This window comes from Odontomachus brunneus, unplaced genomic scaffold (assembly GCF_010583005.1).
Source record: "Odontomachus brunneus isolate Ranch 3 - 2012 unplaced genomic scaffold, Obru_v1 Obru_scaffold_034, whole genome shotgun sequence".
In the NCBI taxonomy this organism is placed as follows: Eukaryota; Metazoa; Arthropoda; class Insecta; order Hymenoptera; family Formicidae; genus Odontomachus; species Odontomachus brunneus.
Genome location: NW_022639484.1, coordinates 680,396 through 689,335, shown reverse-complemented (window position 1 = coordinate 689,335; position 8,940 = coordinate 680,396). Strand labels below are relative to the sequence as shown.

General features: G+C 41.5%; 1 protein-coding gene across 4 annotated transcripts in view; it reads right to left on the bottom strand.

Annotated features, from left to right (window-relative positions):
• The window catches only part of LOC116843650 (LIM/homeobox protein Lhx5), a 70,453-nt gene that overhangs the window by 50,384 nt on the left and 11,129 nt on the right, over positions 1 to 8,940 (bottom strand). For 3 of the 4 annotated variants that reach the window (XM_032814226.1, XM_032814229.1, XM_032814230.1), the window contains exon 1: positions 8,523 to 8,647. The exons of the other annotated variant lie outside the window; for it this stretch is intronic. The gene's annotated coding sequence lies outside the window, so the exon portion shown is untranslated. Of the gene's footprint in view, positions 1 to 8,522; positions 8,648 to 8,940 lie in introns of those variants that run through there. 4 annotated transcript variants of the gene reach the window in all.

Genomic DNA, 8,940 nt, shown 5'->3' with positions numbered 1-8,940 from the left:
TTTTTTTTTTTTTTGAAAAAATATTCGCAGTCTCTCTGCGATTCGACTTCGTCATAGTAGTTATCGGGATATCGTAGTAGAAGGTTAATGCTAGTTACATTGCACCGAAAAAAGTGATCGATGCCGCGCGCGCGATGGATATGGATCCATTTGGCGCGTAATCCGTTGCCGGGGATGAGAAATCGAAGTCGAATACTGCATACGACGGGAGCCGAGGGAGCCGCGATCCATCAAAGGGACGTAAGGGGTCTGGGGTGATGTATCCGAGGCCAGGTTGACCTCTGCGCCGGACACTATAAAACCGCCCTTAAACATTGCCGACCTAAAGCGACGTCGGGCCGGTGGTCGCCGAATTACTCGGCTGAACCCGAAAGAGCGTATTCGATCGAACCGTTTACTTCAACGTCAGCCCCGCTCCCTCTTGCGACGGAGAGTGACTTTGCAGTTTTCCTCGCGAATATGACGAGAATTTTTGGCACTCTCGGATTCTGACATTCCTCGAAATTGAGAATTTTAACCACTTGTTTTGGTCTCGAGATTTGAACTCCAAGTTTGAACTCCAATTTTGAACTCCAATTTTGAGATTCCAAGTCTCGAGATTTGAACTTGAGAACGAAACCTTTGAAAACTACTATTATATTAATAGTCAGATTTAGAGTCGGCATTTGAAACTTGTCTCACGTGACAAGTTGGGAATCTGAATTCAGAATTGAAATAACATTCTTCTATTTATTTGGAATTTTAGATTTTGTAGTATAATTAGATTTTTTATGAATTTAGAATTTAGAATTAGTTTCCAGCTGACTTATATGTGTAACATTGTTTGATAATTATATTTGATTATTATATTTGATTATATTTGATTATTATATTTGATGATTATATTTCATGTGTTATTTAATTACATTTTATACATATATGTCATATTTGTAATCACGCGATTCAGCTGACCAACTCTCACCTAATTCTACATTCAAATCAATGTATCTCATTGGAGGCAAATCCTAGATAATGATTACCAATAGGAACCTTTATCAATAGAGTTCTCTGAAACTCGTGGATATGTTCAGTATATTTTATACCTTAAGTTTTCAAGATCCTCGGTGAAGAGATCGGTAATGACAAGTAACGCTGATTGAAACGTAGTTAGCACTGTTAGGAGATCTTAGAATAGGTAGGGGTAGCGGCGATAGCGTTAACGGTCGTGCGGTAAATCGGATAGAATGCCGCTCGAGGAGCTCGGGCTCCGTGGCTGGAAGCGGAAGAAAGGAAAACGTCTGGTGAGACGCGAGTTTCCTCTCTCGGGCTGTAGAGTCCGTAACTTCTTACTTTGGAATTCCGTCGATACATCACGCCTCTGGAACCTCACTTGCCCCGCCTTCGCCGCCTCCACGCTCCGCCTTGCAACGCCGTTAAGACTTTACTTCTCTCTCTTTCTCTCTCTCTCCTCTCTCTCTCTCTCTCTCTCTCTCTCTCTCTCTCTCTCTCTCTCTACCTCTCTCTTTCTCTACCACTGTTTTGCGCTTTCTCTGTCTCTCTTCCATTATCCCTTTTTCTCTCCTTCTCTCCCTTCGCCCTCTCGTCGTTTTTATCGCCATCATTGAGTCCCACGGACTTCACCCTCCTCTGCTTTTTTTTCCATGGTTTCCGCCAATGGGCGGAGTCCCTCTGCCTGGCTGGCAGGGTTGTCAACCTAGCAACCCTCCTCCCACCCTTAAGATCTGACCTTGCGCATCTCATCCCTCTCACGGAAGGGCGAGAAAGGCAAGGGTGGCTTGGCATCGACGCAGCCCGCGATCGTTCCCAAGTTAACTTTGAGATCGTAAACTATTCCACGTAATCGACTTGCACGCGTCCCCTGCTAACGATGTTCAAGGACAACCCTTAACTGGATATACTGGTCGTAAGAAAAGCTTGATCATTTGGTGTGATAAACTCGTGCAAGTCAACGGAAAAAAAAGAAATTGAATGCATTTCGATGTTCAATAAGAACGCAATCAAATTTCACGATTGTTACCCTCAGGAGATGTTTTCATTTCATATTGCGCAGACATCTCACGTGTATCCTTTAAAAATTACTTAATAACTATTGTTGATCTTAACGAAACAAAAGATCAGTTATAAAAAAGAAAGAAAATTATAAAAAAGTATAATTTATTATATGTTATAATTTTTTGTATGTTCAGTAAAACATCTGATTTTTATAAATTCGTATGTTTACGTTAATTTAACAGTCCGCCGGAACGCTTATGAGAGAGACTCGCGAATAAAAAAATATATTTCCGTTTATTTCGTTATGAATCTATGAATTATATACATGGAAGAAAATACATCGAAAATACGAGACGATGAAAATCAATATAAAATACAAACAGTTCCACGAAGAAAATTTCGAAATGGTTTGCAAATATTGTCGATTTATTGTCAGTTTTTCTGTATCGTCTGAATGTTAATATAAATCAATTCTTGATACACAAACGTTATTTACGATTCATATTCGCAGAGAGACGCACACGCAAAAAAAATTTCAGTTGATGCAACCAAATAGGAACCAACTGAAAATTAGGTGATCAAAAACGATATCTCTGTATTAATTTATAAAAATCAGAGTACTGCTCAAGTTATTCCAAGTGATGTTTTACTGAACATACAAAAAATTATAACATATAATAAATTATACTTTTTTATAACTTTCTTTCTTTTTTATAACCAATCTTTTGTTTCGTTAAAATCAACAATAGTTATTAAGTAATTTTTGTAGGATATGTCTGCGTGAGATGTCTGCGCAATATGAAATGAAAACATCTCCTGAGGGTAACAATCGTGAAATTTGATTGCGTTCTTACTGAACATCGAAATGCATTCAATTTCTTTTTTTTCCGATATTAAGACTTAATTCCGTCTTAATTCGGAGATGCTGGAATTTTCAAAGTCACAGACATTTGTTCGTCGTGCTTAATTACTCGAACCCGGGTCGATTTCTTTGTTAATGTAAAATATAAAAATATTTTCACATCTGTTTATATACGACGAGTTTCTTAAATCGTGTCTAATAAGAAAATTGTAATATTTTGTCGATGTTAGTACTTAATATTTTGCACTTTTCTCTTCGATCGATTCCCCGATCGATGTCACGTAACGTTGAATAGAGGATATTTTCTTTTCTCCGCGTTGTCCCGTGCATTGTCGCTCCGACACTTGCGATCAAGGTGTCTGAATAATATCTTCCGATATTAAGACTTGCACGAGTTTATCACACCAAATGATATCTCTGTTATGAAAACTAATATTTCTGTTGTCACAATCGAAAATATTCGTCTGAACATACAACGATATTAGAACTTAGTTGAGGCAACTAAGAACAATTGACTATATGCTTCATAAAGGAATTTTTCTGTAGCCGAGTTTTCGTCTGAACCGAAAATTCGATTGCACCAACAGAACTGTTTTTTCCGTGCACGCATTAATATAAAAGTTATAGTATTAATTCACAATTTGACGCAAGAATCGAACAATGCTGGATTAATCGCGTGTGACGATGGCATAAAATTCCATTACCGTAGTTAAGAGCTGAAATACACTTCCGGATTAGTGGGTGCGCATTTAGAATAAAATGAGGGTTAGCTCTTTAAATCGCGATAAGGATTATAGTCGCCGCTCGACGTTATTTTTGCGAGAAGATATTTACGGCGCGTTTAAAGCAGGGCAAATTGTTATCTAATCTCGTAATCAATAACATAAATTAAGCTAACACGTTTAGAAACTAATTTTGCGTACAAGTGCACCACGTGCAATTTCAGCGATATTATCACCTAACGACTTGAATGCTCGAATAACGGTCTTAACGAACGTAATATACACGTGCGAGATATTCATGCATCGATCGATGTCGATTAAAATAAACCACTCGGATGACCACCCCTATCGGTGCAAAGGTATTATTAAACAAAAAAAAAAAAAAGATTTATATGAAACATTAATAATTTCCCTTAGACGTAAACTACAAGTTGACGTGCTGATTGCGCGCATAATATACGCGAGAACATCTTCGGAATAATAATTGCGAAACTTTTTTTATCATTCATTCCTACGTCATCGTCGACCGCGACGATCTACGAGATTCTTTCCAGCTTTTCATCGAAGTATCAAACGGCGAATCTCATTATTCAACATCCAAGCATCTAGCTGCATAAATATTTGTCGCTAGACACGATCTTCTCGCCCCAGAAAAACGACTCCGCGACACGTGATCCCCAAGTTGGAAAAAGTGAGAGGTAGGAAACCGTGGAAAGACCTAGTTAACTGAATCACATAAACCAGATTAGGATTAGCTAGATGTGAGACGAAAGTTGATCCACCAACACGGATTACTTAATCCGATTTTTTCCGGCTGTACGTCATTGCTCACGTCATGCCGGGTCTTATTTCGTTTGTCTGTCGGACGGGACTTTATTCAGACACCTTGATCGCAAGTGTCGGAGCAACAATAACACGGGAGTACAACGCGGAGAAAAGAAAATATCCTCTATTCAACGTTACGTGACATCGATCGGGGAATCGATCGAAGAGAAAAGTGCAAAATATTAAGTACTAACATCGACAAAATATTACAATTTTCTTATTAGACACGATTTAAGAAACTCGTCGTATATAAACAGATGTGAAAATATTTTTATATTTTACATTAACAAAGAAATCGACCCGGGTTCGAGTAATTAAGCACGACGAACAAGTGTCTGTGACTTTGAAAATTCCAGCATCTCCGGGGCTTTCCATTTCTCTGAATTTTATTGTGTCTAATAAGAAAATTGTAATATTTTGTCGATGTCAGTACTTAATATTTTGCACTTTTCTCTTCGATCGATTCCCCGATCGATGTCACGTAACGTTGAATAGAGGATATTTTCTTTTCTCCACGTTGTACTCCCGTGTTATTGTTGCTCCGACACTTGCGATCAAGGTGTCTGAATAAAATACAAATATTAAGTACTAACACTAAGAAATACTACATTTGTAAGAATGTCGTGTTGTATCGTGCAAAACCGTCGTAAAAAAAAGGAAAATTAAATTTGAAACAACAAGGCTTGATATCGAGCGAGCCTTATTTATTTATAATGCTCATATCACACTACTAATTGGCATCTGCGTCATATACGCGCTTACAATTATCTCTTGATTAATCAGAGAAGAGCTGTTAATGATTATGAAGAATAGAAGAAAAGCTAAACGAGAATTGTGGATCATGATCGTCAACACTACTTTCCGATTGATCAAGAGATCAATCGTGAACGCAAACGCGACACAGACGCAGTCGTTAATCGCTAGTGTGATACGTTAACCGCGAGAGGAAACAAATGCCGACGACAACTTGAAAAACTCGACATTTGTGTCAGAACTGTCCGTCGCGTAATCCTCACGCGAGTATATATAAATTCGGAGTCCCGACGCTCCCCTGATCCTAATTTCCCAAAGTTGAATTAAATCTCCCGATATCGGCGTGAAAATAATTTTTGACTAATTCGCCAGATCCGAGACTAACAGCAAAGCGGCCCGAAATCGTCCCGCGAACGTAATTTCGAATGCAATCGCGTTTGACGGTCGTGTGAACCCATGTTTATTCGCTTTGCCTCGGAGTAGGTGCAGCCCCACTCTCGTATTCCGACATGCGCGTTCTCACCCCCGTGCGCGACGACGGCGACCGGACGGAGGGGATGAAGTAGGAGAACGAATTTCAGCGAATTACCTTAATCAGTCTAAGATCGCCTACGTCAGGTGCATCTAGACTCGGTAAACCACCCTGCGGGGAAAATTACTATTTTCCGCGGCGCAAACCACCCCAACCAACCAACAGTGGATCGATCCCGTCGACTTCAGCGAGTTAAGGCTTGGTGGCCATGTTGGCGAAGAGAAAAGAAACGGAAAGCCCCGGAGATGCTGAAATTTTCAAAGTCACAGACACTCGTTCGTCGTGTTTAATTACTCGAACCCGAGTCGATTTCTTTGTTAATGTAAAATATAAAAATATTTTTAGATCTATTTATATACGACGAGTTTATTGAATCGTGTCTAATAAGAAAATTATTTCGCAGTGAGATAAATTTCATAATGACAGAACGTTGAAATAAATTCAATAAAGTGGGTTATTAATCGACAATGAATCCGTCATTTTTCATTTTGCCATCTTTGCAACTACTGTTATCACGGAATACCACTGTAAGTTATGAATAACGTTTCGTCGTGGTGTTATGTACAGAAAACACTCGAAGAAGGCATCCTCGAAGGTCAAAAAATTCGATCGTCTCTCCCCCTTTCCCAAATTTCTACTTCGACCCGAGCATCCATTTAAAAACACAAACAATCTCCCGCAGTACAGTATATACAGTTCTATGTTTTCTGGCGTTATGCGCGCGAACTTTCGGACAGATTTAAATACGTTAACATACATCAAAAAGTTTTCGGCTTTCCGCATATCTCGGCGACAAGTTTCGCGCGTCTGTCACGTAGGTAAACACTCGGCGACACTGCTCCCCGCGCGTTTTTTCACATTGGCTCGCGCAATTGCGTCGCGGCGAGCGGGAAAAAACGGCGTCGCTCCTCCGCACGCATAGATTTGCATGTATAACGTCGCGAGAGCGCGATTAATACGTTCTTCGCGAACGGCCGGTTCATTGGACTCCGCGATCTGCGTGCGTGCGGCTTCTCACGCGTGACGTCTCACGGAGTGAAAGAATGATTCACGCCTCTCGTCAAGATGGATCGAAATGGCACGGCGCTCTCGCGCAAACCGACGAAAATGGGCGGAAAAATCGTGCGCAAAAGTTCGCAACAGCAACAGGTACTTTGCGGCAACGCACCTTACCGAGAACTATCACGAAGAAACCGGCGACGCCCACACAAGAGGCGGCGCTCGACTGATAGAGCAGCGCGTCTCTAGACAACACGGCTATCGTCTATGCCGATAACGAAACAAAAACTACCCAAACGTCAACTCGTAAACAAGCCAAATGTATGAATTTGGAAACAGTGTTTGTACATACAAGGTCATGTAAGAGTTGCGCGCCTGAAGTCTACATAGAGAGGATTTTGTAGCAGAAATTATTATGGGGGATTCTCTTTGTAAATCATGTAAGGAATAGATCGACGTTTTACAATAATTCCCTATCCTTTCATGTGCCATTTATATTTTAGAAACTAAAATGTACTATTGAAACACCTGCTATATTTCGAATAAAATTTATTACGTTCCTTAGCAAGATAGACTTTACTATCTTACTGAATAGTCTATTCCTCAACGAAAAACATAGTAGAATTGAAAAAATGTATATAAATATAAGAAATTATAATATCCTCTCCGTGCATGTGTGTGCGCTCGTACGATGGATATTCGATGAGTAATACAGAATCAAATTAAAATTACAATTATGACGAGCAGAATACTGCGCTTCTAATTACCCCCCGGCACCTATTTCCTCTTTCGCGAAAGAAACTTGGAATCGATTGTCGACCCTGATATCACGCGCGTCACAAAGATATATCTTGATATCAGCTCGGCTGATCCTGTCTCACGCGTCGCGCGTATCCTGCACGGTTCTTTGGTGCGTTAGGCATGACATCGGTACAATGTTGCGCCGGACAGAACATGTTACTTCGGAATTCATCCTATTTTACGCGAGGCGCGTTTTGCTCAAACACATACATGAAGGGTTTGCACGGCACGTCTACGCGAGTTATCGAGAGTACGATAAAATGGAGCGCGGATTTAATCCACCGTCGCCCACGGCGAATCCTGTGCGCTTTCCTCGTATTCTCTTTGAGTTATTTTTCGTTAAAAACCTCCTCGAGGAAGATTCGCAATAGATTTAGAAGACACGAACACGCAATAACCAATTTTCCAACTATCACTACTTTAAAGAGCATATCAATTGTCTACATTTGAAAAACTGACGCTTTTAAAGTCGATCTTTCACATTCAGTGATATCAGCAATCAATTTCTCGCGATCAAAAGCCGGGATACTCGTGCGATTTTGTCGACAAATACAACCAGAAAAATATCCGCGCAAAATGTTAACTGTCATATACTCTTTGGATAACGTTTTACCCGTTTGTAGCTTTCGAAGCACGCGAAAGAACTACGGTAAATACAGAATGCAATTTGTGTTCGGTAATTGAGTAAACCTCCTCCAAACTATCGTAAGCAAATGATCGAATTGCAGTAAGGATTTGGTATGTTTTCGCGGCGATTTTTCAAGAATCGTTCGAGGATTAATAATTCAAATAACATCCTACCCTTTTCCCACAACACTTCATTAGCTACGATGTCGAGCATCGACAGCATATAATAGTAACAACCTACACTAGCAATTTTTAACTTTAAAATGTAGCTGCGATTAAAAACAACCCCAAACAAACGTGCGCGTCGAGTGTAAAGAGCTATCGCGCTCGTTGCGCGAGGCCCAATCTCGGGCCCAAAAGGGGGTAGCGCCCAACTAAGTACATAACAACGTTCTCGCATGCTTCTTACCTATGTTACAAGCCTGACGGGCTGGGGTGACGGGCAGGGGTGCGCAGCAACGCCCGCTGAGGGCCGCGACCCTTATCCGGGGGGTACCAATCCCCCCGGGGCCCCCTCCCCCGTCCCCGGCGCCCCCGTAGCCCTCCACCTCCCCAGCCGCGACCGCGGCCACCCCTGCCCCCACTCCCTCGCCGGGCCCGGGACCACCACCAGGCCCACCTTCGACGGGCCCGTACCGGCCGAACGGTCCCGAGGGCCCCAGTGCACCCACTTTTACTGCGTTGTTATCACAACGGCCGTTAAATCGCACTTCTCACACTTTCACCCCCGTTTAATGCTTAATGCCAGCGTTTCTCCTCCCCCTCGACTTCTCGCGGCACTCACTGCAAAATACTTCGCGCCGCGCGAAGTTCGTCTTCTTTTCTCT